This window comes from Myotis yumanensis, unplaced genomic scaffold, assembly GCF_028538775.1.
Source record: "Myotis yumanensis isolate MYYU_CA2020_CCGP unplaced genomic scaffold, mMyoYum1.0.hap1 SCAF_3, whole genome shotgun sequence".
Classification (NCBI taxonomy): Eukaryota; Metazoa; Chordata; class Mammalia; order Chiroptera; family Vespertilionidae; genus Myotis; species Myotis yumanensis.
This window is the reverse complement of record NW_027223754.1, coordinates 39,885,158-39,895,788: the sequence shown is the minus strand read 5'-3', so window position 1 is coordinate 39,895,788 and position 10,631 is coordinate 39,885,158.

Sequence of the window (10,631 nt, the reverse complement as noted above, 5' to 3'; positions counted from 1 at the left end):
CCCAGGATTGTGTTAGGGTTAGGGTTAGGGTTAGGGTTAGAGGTAGCTTAGGGTTAGGGTTAGGGTTAGGGTTAGGGTTAGGGTTAGGGTTAGGGTTACGGCTCTGCCCAGGATAGTGTTAGGGTTAGGGTTAGGGTTAGGGGTATGGCTCTACCCAGGATAGTGTTAGGATTAGGGTTAGGGTTAGGGTTAGAGGTAGCTTAGGGTTAGGGTTAGGATTACAGCTCTTCCTAGGATAGTGTTAGGGTTAGGGTTAGGGTTAGGGTTAGGGTTAGGGTTACGGCTCTGCCCAGGATAGTGTTAGGGTTAGGGTTAGGGTTAGGTTTAGGGTTATGGCTCTGCCCAGGATAGTGTTAGGGTTAGTGTTAGCGTTGGATTTAGGGTAAGGGTCATGGCTCTGGCCAGGATAGTGTTAGGGTTAGGGTTAGGGTTAGGGTTAGAGGTAGCTTAGGGTTAGGGTTAGGGTTAGGGTTAGGGTTAGGGTTACGGCTCTGCCCAGGATAGTGTTAGGGTTAGGGTTAGGGTTAGGGTTATGGCTCTACCCAGGATAGTGTTAGGATTAGGGTTAGGTTTAGGGTTAGAGGTAGCTTAGGGTTAGGGTTAGGATTACAGCTCTTCCTAGGATAGTGTTAGGGTTAGGGTTAGGCTTAGGGTTAGGGTTACGGCTCTGCCCAGGATAGTGTTAGGGTTAGGGTTAGGGTTAGGTTTAGGGTTATGGCTCTTCCCAGGATAGTGTTAGGGTTAGTGTTAGCGTTGGATTTAGGGTAAGGGTCATGGCTCTGGCCAGGATAGTGTTAGGGTTAGGGTTAGGGTTAGGGTTAGAGGTAGCTTAGGGTTAGGGTTAGGGTTAGGGTTAGGGTTAAGGCTCTGCCCAGGATAGTTTTAGGGTTAGGGTTAGGGTTAGGGTTAGGGTTAGGGTTAGGGTTACGGCTCTGCCCAGGATAGTGTTAGGGTTAGGGTTAGGGTTATCGCTCTGCCCAGGATAGTGTTAGGGTTACGGTTAGGGTTAGGGTTAGAGGTAGCTTAGGGTTAGGGTTAGGATTACAGCTCTTCCTAGGATAGTGTTATGGTTAGGGTTATGGTTAGGGTTATGGTTAGGGTTAGGGTTAGGGTTAAGGCTCTGCCCAGGATAGTGTTAGGGTTAGGGTTAGGGTTAGGGTTAGGGTTAGGGTTACGGCTCTGCCCAGGATCGTGTTAGGGTTAGGGTTAGGGTTAGGGTTAGAGGTAGCTTAGGGTTAGGGTTAGGATTACAGCTCTTCCTACTATAGTGTTAGGGTTAGGGTTAGGGTTAGGGTTAGGGTTAGGGTTAGGGTTACGGTTCTCCCAGGATAGTGTTAGGGTTAGGGTTAGGGTTAGGGTTAGGGTTAGGGTTACGGTTACGGCTCTGCCCAGGATAGTGTTAGGGTTAGGGTTAGCGTTAGATTTAGGTTTAGGGTTAGGGTTATGGCTCTGCCCAGGATAGTGTTAGGGTTAGGGTTAGGGTTAGAGGTAGCTTAGGGTTAGGGTTAGGATTACAGCTCTTCCTAGGATAGTGTTAGGGTTAGGGTTAGGGTTAGGGTTAGGGTTATGGCTCTGCCCAGGATAGTGTTAGGGTTAGGGTTAGGGTTAGGGTTAGGGTTATGGCTCTTCCCAGGATATTGTTAGGGTTAGGGTTAGCTTTAGATTTAGGGTTAGGGTTAGGGTTATGGCTCTGCCCAGGATAGTGTTAGGGTTAGGGTTAGGGTTAGAGGTAGCTTAGGGTTAGGGTTAGGATTACAGCTCTTCCTAGGATAGTGTTATGGTTAGGGTTAGGGTTAGGGTTAGGGTTAGGGTTAGGGTTAGGGTTACGGCTCTGCCCAGGATTGTTTTAGGGTTAGGGTTAGGGTTAGGTTTAGGGTTATGGCTCTGCCCAGGATAGTGTTAGGGTTAGGGTTAGCGTTAGATTTAGGGTAAGGGTCATGGCTCTGCCCAGGATAGTGTTAGGGTTAGGGTTAGGGTTAGGGTTAGAGGTAGCTTAGGGTTAGGGTTAGGGTTAGGGTTAGGGTTAGGGTTAGGGTTAGGGTTAGGGTTATGGCTCTGCCCAGGATAGTGTTAGTGTTAGGGTTAGGGTTAGGGTTAGGGTTAGATTTAGGGTTAGGGTTAGGGTTAGGGTTAGGGTTAGGGTTAGGGTTATGGCTCTGCCCAGGATAGTGTTAGGGTTAGGGTTGGGGTTAGCGTTAGAGGTAGCTTAGGGTTAGGGTTAGGATTACAGCTCTTCCTAGGATAGTGTTAGGGTTAGGGTTAGGGTTAGGGTTAGGGTTACGGCTCTGCCCAGGATAGTGTTAGGGTTAGGGTTAGGGTTAGGGTTAGGGTTAGGGTTAGGGTTATGGCTCTTCCCAGGATAGTGTTAGGGTTAGGGTTAGCGTTAGATTTAGGGTTATGGCTCTGCCCAGGATTGTGTTAGGGTTAGGGTTCGGGTTAGGGTTAGGGTTACGGCTCTGCCCAGGATTGTGTTAGGGTTAGGGTTAGGGTTACGTTTAGGGTTATGGCTCTGCCCAGGATTGTGTTAGGGTTAGGGTTAGGGTTAGGGTTAGAGGTAGCTTAGGTTTAGGGTTAGGGTTAGGGTTAGGGTTAGGGTTACGGCTCTGCCCAGGATAGTGTTAGGGTTAGGGTTAGGGTTAGGGTTATGGCTCTACCCAGGATAGTGTTAGGATTAGGGTTAGGGTTAGGGTTAGAGGTAGCTTAGGGTTAGGGTTAAGATCACAGCTCTTCCTAGGATAGTGTTGGTTAGGGTTAGGGTTAGGGTTAGGGTTAGGGTTACGGCTCTGCCCAGGATAGTGTTAGGGTTACGGTTAGGGTTAGGTTTAGGGTTATGGCTCTGCCCAGGATAGTGTTAGGGTTAGTGTTAGCGTTGGATTTAGGGTAAGGGTCATGGCTCTGGCCAGGATAGTGTTAGGGTTAGGGTTAGGGTTAGGGTTAGAGGTAGCTTAGGGTTAGGGTTAGGGTTAGGGTTAGGGTTACGGCTCTGCCCAGGATAGTGTTAGGGTTAGGGTTAGGGTTAGGGTTATCGCTCTGCCCAGGATAGTGTTAGGGTTACGGTTAGGGTTAGGGTTAGAGGTAGCTTAGGGTTAGGGTTAGGATTACAGCTCTTCCTAGGATAGTGTTATGGTTAGGGTTATGGTTAGGGTTAGGGTTAGGGTTAGGGTTAGGGTTACGGCTCTGCCCAGGATAGTGTTAGGGTTCGGGTTAGGATTAGGGTTAGGGTTACGGCTCTGCCCAGGATCGTGTTAGGGTTAGGGTTAGGGTTAGGGTTAAAGGTAGCTTAGGGTTAGGGTTAGGATTACAGCTCTTCCCACTATAGTGTTAGGGTTAGGGTTAGGGTTAGGGTTAGGGTTAGGGTTACGGTTCTCCCAGGATAGTGTTAGGGTTAGGGTTAGGGTTAGGGTTAGGGTTAGGGTTAGGGTTAGGGTTACGGCTCTGCCCAGGATAGTGTTAGGGTTAGGGTTAGCGTTAGATTTAGGTTTAGGGTTAGGGTTATGGCTCTGCCCAGGATAGTGTTAGGGTTAGGGTTAGAGGTAGCTTAGGGTTAGGTTTAGGATTACAGATCTTCCTAGGATAGTGTTAGGGTTAGGGTTAGGGTTAGGGTTAGGGTTAGGGTTATGGCTCTGCCCAGGATAGTGTTAGTGTTAGGGTTAGGGTTAGGGTTAGGGTTAGGGTTATGGCTCTGCCCAGGATAGTGTTAGGATTAGGTTTACGGTTAGGGTTAGAGGTAGCTTAGGGTTAGGGTTAGGGTTAGGGTTAGGGTTATGGCTCTTCCCAGGATAGTGTTAAGTTTAGGGTTAGGGTTAGGGTTATGGCTCTGCCCAGGATATTGTTAGGGTTAGGGTTAGAGGTAGCTTAGGGTTAGGGTTAGGATTACAGCTCTTCCTAGGATAGTGTTAGGTTTAGGGTTCGGGTTAGGGTTAGGGTTATGGTTAGGGTTCCGGCTCTACCCAGGATAGTGTTAGGGTTAAGGTTAGGGTTATGGCTCTTCCCAGGATAGTGTTATGGTTTGGGTTAGGGATAGTGTTAGAGCCGTAACCCTAACCCTAACCCTAACCCTAACCCTAACCCTAACCCTAAGCTACCTCTAACCCTAACCCAATCCCTAACCCTAACACTATCCTGGGAAGAGCCATAACCCTAACCCTAACCCTAACCCTTACCCTAACCCTAACACTATCCTAGGTAGAGCCCTAACCCTAGCCCTAACCATAACCCTAAACCTAACACTATCCTGGCCAGAGATGTAACCCTAACCCTAATACTATCCTTGGCAGAGCCCTATCCCTAACCCTAACCCTAACCCTAACCTTAACCCTAACCCTAACCCCAACACTAACCCTAACCCTAACACTATCCTGGGCCGACAGGTAAACCTAACCCTAACTCTAACGCTAACCCTAACCCTATCAATTACCTGGGCAGAGCCCTAACCCTAACCCTACAATATCCTGGGCAGAGCCATAACCATAACCCTAACCCTAACCCTAACACTATCCTGGGAAGAGCCGTAACCCTAACCCTAACCATAACCATAACAATATCCTGGGCACAGCCGTTACTCTAACTCTAACCGTAACCCTAACCCTAACCCGATCACGAACCCTAACACTATCCTGGGCAGAGCCATAACCCTAACCCTAACCCTAACCCTAACACTATCCTGGGCCGAGCCATAACCCTAATCCTAACCCATAATCTAACCCTAACCCTAACCCTAACCCTAACCCTAACCCTAACACTATCCTGGACAGATCCGTAACCCTAACCCTAAACATAACACTAACCCTAACACTATCCTGGGAAGAGCCGTAACCCTAACCCTAATCCTAACCCTAACCCTAACCCTAACACTATTCTGGGCAGAGCCATAACCCTAACCATAACCCAAACCCTAACCCTAACGCTAACACTATCCTGGGCAGAGCCGTAACCCTAACCCTAACCCTAACCCTAACCCTAACACTATCCTGGGCAGAGCCTTAACCCTAACCCTAACCCTAACCCTAACCCTAACCCTAGCCATAACCCTAACCCTAACCCTAACCCTAACCCTAACACTATCCTGGGCAGAGCCGTAACCATACCCCTAACCCTAACCCTAACCCTAACCCTAACCCTAACCCTAACACTACCTGTGCAGAGCCATAACCCTAACCCTAACCCTAACCCTAACACTATCCTGGGCAGAGCCGTAACCCTAACCCTAACCCTAACCCTAACCCTAACACTATCCTGGGCAGAGCCTTAACCCTAACCCTAACCATAACCCTAACCCTAACCCTAAGCTACCTCTAACCCTAACCCTAACCCTAACCCTAACACTATCCTGGGCAGAGCCTTAACCCTAACCCTAACCCTAACCCTAACCCTAAGCTACCTCTAACCCTAACCCAATCCCTAACCCTAACACTATCCTGGGCAGAGCCCTAACCCTAACCCTAACCCTAATCCTAACACTATCCTAAGAAGAGCCGTACCCCTAACCCTAACCCTAACACTATCCTGGGCAGAGACGTAACCGTAACCCTAACCCTAACCCTAACCCTAACACTATCCTGGGTATAGGATAACCCTAACCCTAAATCTAACCCTAACCATAACCCTAACCCTAATACTAACCCTAACACTATCCTCGGCAGAGCCGTAACCCTAACCCTAATCCTAACCCTAACCCTAACCATAACAATATACTGGGCACGGACGTAACCCTAACCCTAACCCGAACCCTAACCCTAACCCTAACCCTAATGCTACCCCTAACCCTAACCCTAACCCTAACACTATCCTGGGAAGAGCCATAACCCTAACCCTAACCCTAACCCTAACCCTAACACTATCCTAGGTAGAGCCCTAACCCTAGCCCTAACCATAACCCTAACCCTAACACTATCCTGGCCAGAGATGTAACCCTAACCCTAATACTATCCTTGGCAGAGCCCTATCCCTAACCCTAACCCTAACCCTAACACTATCCTGGGAAGAGCCATAACCCTAACCCTAACCCTAACCCTAACCCTAACCCCAACCCTAACCCTAACCCTAACACTATCCTGGGCCGACAGGTAAACCTAACCCTAACTCTAACGCTAACCCTAACCCTATCAATTACCTGGGCAGAGCCCTAACCCTAACCCTACAATATCCTGGGCAGAGCCATAACCATAACCCTAACCCTAACCCTAACACTATCCTGGGAAGAGCCGTAACCCTAACCCTAACCATAACCATAACAATATCCTGGGCACAGCCGTTACTCTAACTCTAACCGTAACCCTAACCCTAACCCGATCACGAACCCTAACACTATCCTGGGCAGAGCCATAACCCTAACCCTAACCCTAACCCTAACACTATCCTGGGCCGAGCCATAACCCTAATCCTAACCCATAATCTAACCCTAACCCTAACTCTAACCCTAACCCTAACCCAAACACTGACCCTAACCCTAACACTATCCTGGACAGATCCGTAACCCTAACCCTAAACATAACACTAACCCTAACACTATCCTGGGAAGAGCCGTAACCCTAACCCTAATCCTAACCCTAACCCTAACCCTAACACTATTCTGGGCAGAGCCATAACCCTAACCATAACCCAAACCCTAACCCTAACGCTAACCCTAACACTATTCTGGGCAGAGCCATAACCCTAACCCTAACCTTAACCTTAACCCTAACCTTAACCCTAACACTATCCTGGGCAGAGCCATAACCCTAACCCTAACCCTAACCCTAACCCTAACACTAACAGTATCCTGGGCAGAGCCATAACCCTAACCCTAACCCTAACCCTAACCCTAACACTATCCTGGGCAGAGCCGTAACCATAACCCTAACCCTAACCCTAACCCTAACCCTAACCCTAACCCTAACACTATCCTGTGCAGAGCCATAACCCTAACCCTAACCCTAACCCTAACACTATCCTGGGCAGAGCCGTAACCCTAACCCTAACCCTAACCCTAACCCTAACACTATCCTGGGCAGAGCCTTAACCCTAACCCTAACCCTAACCCTAACCCTAACCCTAGCCATAACCCTAACCCTAACCCTAACCCTAACCCTAACACTATCCTGGGCAGAGCCGTAACCATACCCCTAACCCTAACCCTAACCCTAACCCTAACCCTAACCCTAACCCTAACACTACCTGTGCAGAGCCATAACCCTAACCCTAACCCTAACCCTAACACTATCCTGGGCAGAGCCGTAACCCTAACCCTAACCCTAACCCTAACCCTAACACTATCCTGGGCAGAGCCTTAACCCTAACCCTAACCCTAACCCTAACCCTAACCCTAAGCTACCTCTAACCCTAACCCTAACCCTAACCCTAACACTATCCTGGGCAGAGCCTTAACCCTAACCCTAACCCTAACCCTAACCCTAAGCTACCTCTAACCCTAACCCAATCCCTAACCCTAACACTATCCTGGGCAGAGCCCTAACCCTAACCCTAACCCTAATCCTAACACTATCCTAAGAAGAGCCGTACCCCTAACCCTAACCCTAACACTATCCTGGGCAGAGACGTAACCGTAACCCTAACCCTAACCCTAACCCTAACACTATCCTGGGTATAGGATAACCCTAACCCTAAATCTAACCCTAACCATAACCCTAACCCTAATACTAACCCTAACACTATCCTCGGCAGAGCCGTAACCCTAACCCTAATCCTAACCCTAACCCTAACCATAACAATATACTGGGCACGGACGTAACCCTAACCCTAACCCGAACCCTAACCCTAACCCTAACCCTAACCCTAACCCTAACAATATCCTAGGCAGAGCCGTAACCCTAACCCTAACCCTAACCCTAACCCTAACCCTAATGCTACCCCTAACCCTAACCCTAACCCTAACACTATCCTGGGAAGAGCCATAACCCTAACCCTAACCCTAACCCTAACCCTAACACTATCCTAGGTAGAGCCCTAACCCTAGCCCTAACCATAACCCTAACCCTAACACTATCCTGGCCAGAGATGTAACCCTAACCCTAATACTATCCTTGGCAGAGCCCTATCCCTAACCCTAACCCTAACCCTAACACTATCCTGGGAAGAGCCATAACCCTAACCCTAACCCTAACCCTAACCCTAACCCCAACCCTAACCCTAACCCTAACACTATCCTGGGCCGACAGGTAAACCTAACCCTAACTCTAACGCTAACCCTAACCCTATCAATTACCTGGGCAGAGCCCTAACCCTAACCCTAACGCTAACCCTAACCCTAACCCTAACACTATCCTGGAAAGAGCCCTAACCCTAACCCTAACCATAACCATAACAATATCCTGGGCACAGCCGTTACTCTAACTCTAACCGTAACCCTAACCCTAACCCGATCACGAACCCTAACACTATCCTGGGCAGAGCCATAACCCTAACCCTAACCCTAACCCTAACACTATCCTGGGCCGAGCCATAACCCTAATCCTAACCCATAATCTAACCCTAACCCTAACTCTAACACTAACCCTAACCCAAACACTGACCCTAACCCTAACACTATCCTGGACAGATCCGTAACCCTAACCCTAAACATAACCCTAACCCTATCACTATCCTGGGAAGAGCCGTAACCCTAACCCTAACCCTAACCCTAACCCTAACCCTAACACTATTCTGGGCAGAGCCATAACCCTAACCATAACCCAAACCCTAACCCTAACGCTAACCCTAACACTATTCTGGGCAGAGCCATAACCCTAACCCTAACCTTAACCTTAACCCTAACCTTAACCCTAACACTATCCTGGGCAGAGCCATAACCCTAACCCTAACCCTAACCCTAACACTAACAGTATCCTGGGCAGAGCCATAACCCTAACCCTAACCCTAACCCTAACCCTAACACTATCCTGGGCAGAGCCGTAACCATAACCCTAACCCTAACCCTAACCCTAACACTATCCTGTGCAGAGCCATAACCCTAACCCTAACCCTAACCCTAACACTATCCTGGGCAGAGCCGTAACCCTAACCCTAACCCTAACCCTAACCCTAACACTATCCTGGGCAGAGCCTTAACCCTAACCCTAACCCTAACCCTAACCCTAACCCTAAGCTACCTCTAACCCTAACCCTAACCCTAACCCTAACACTATCCTGGGCAGAGCCTTAACCCTAACCCTAACCCTAACCCTAACCCTAAGCTACCTCTAACCCTAACCCAATCCCTAACCCTAACACTATCCTGGGCAGAGCCCTAACCCTAACCCTAACCCTAAGCTACCTCTAACCCTAACCCAATCCCTAACCCTAACACTATCCTGGGCAGAGCCCTAACCCTAACCCTAACCCTAATCCTAACACTATCCTAAGAAGAGCCGTACCCCTAACCCTAACCCTAACACTATCCTGGGCAGAGACGTAACCGTAACCCTAACCCTAACCCTAACCCTAACACTATCCTGGGTATAGGATAACCCTAACCCTAAATCTAACCCTAACCATAACCCTAACCCTAATACTAACCCTAACACTATCCTCGGCAGAGCCGTAAACCCTAACCCTAATCCTAACCCTAACCCTAACCATAACAATATACTGGGCACGGACGTAACCCTAACCCTAACCCGAACCCTAACCCTAACCCTAACCCTAACCCTAACCCTAACAATATCCTAGGCAGAGCCGTAACCCTAACCCTAACCCTAACCCTTACCCTAACCCTAATGCTACCCCCTAACCCCAACCCTAACCCTAACACTATCCTGGGAAGAGCCATAACCCTAACCCTAACCCTAACCCTAACCCTAACACTATCCTAGGTAGAGCCCTAACCCTAGCCCTAACCATAACCCTAACCCTAACACTATCCTGGCCAGAGATGTAACCCTAACCCTAATACTATCCTTGGCAGAGCCCTATCCCTAACCCTAACCCTAACCCTAACACTATCCTGGGAAGAGCCATAACCCTAACCCTAACCCTAACCTTAACCCTAACCCTAACCCCAACCCTAACCCTAACCCTAACACTATCCTGGGCCGACAGGTAAACCTAACCCTAACTCTAACGCTAACCCTAACCCTATCAATTACCTGGGCAGAGCCCTAACCCTAACCCTAACGCTAACCCTAACCCTAACCCTAACACTATCCTGGGAAGAGCCGTAACCCTAACCCTAACCATAACCATAACAATATCCTGGGCACAGCCGTTACTCTAACTCTAACCGTAACCCTAACCCTAAGCCGATCACGAACCCTAACACTATCCTGGGCAGAGCCATAACCCTAACCCTAACCCTAACCCTAACACTATCCTGGGCCGAGCCATAACCCTAATCCTAACCCATAATCTAACCCTAACCCTAACTCTAACCCTAACCCTAACCCAAACACTGACCCTAACCCTAACACTATCCTGGACAGATCCGTAACCCTAACCCTAAACATAACCCTAACCCTAACACTATCCTGGGAAGAGCCGAAACCCTAACCCTAACCCTAACCCTAACCCTAACCCTAACACTAACAGTATCCTGGGCAGAGCCATAACCCTAACCCTAACCCTAACCTTAACCCTAACACTATCCTGGGCAGAGCGATAACCCTAACCCTAACCCTAACCCTAACCTTAACCCTAACACTATCCTGTGCAGAGCCATA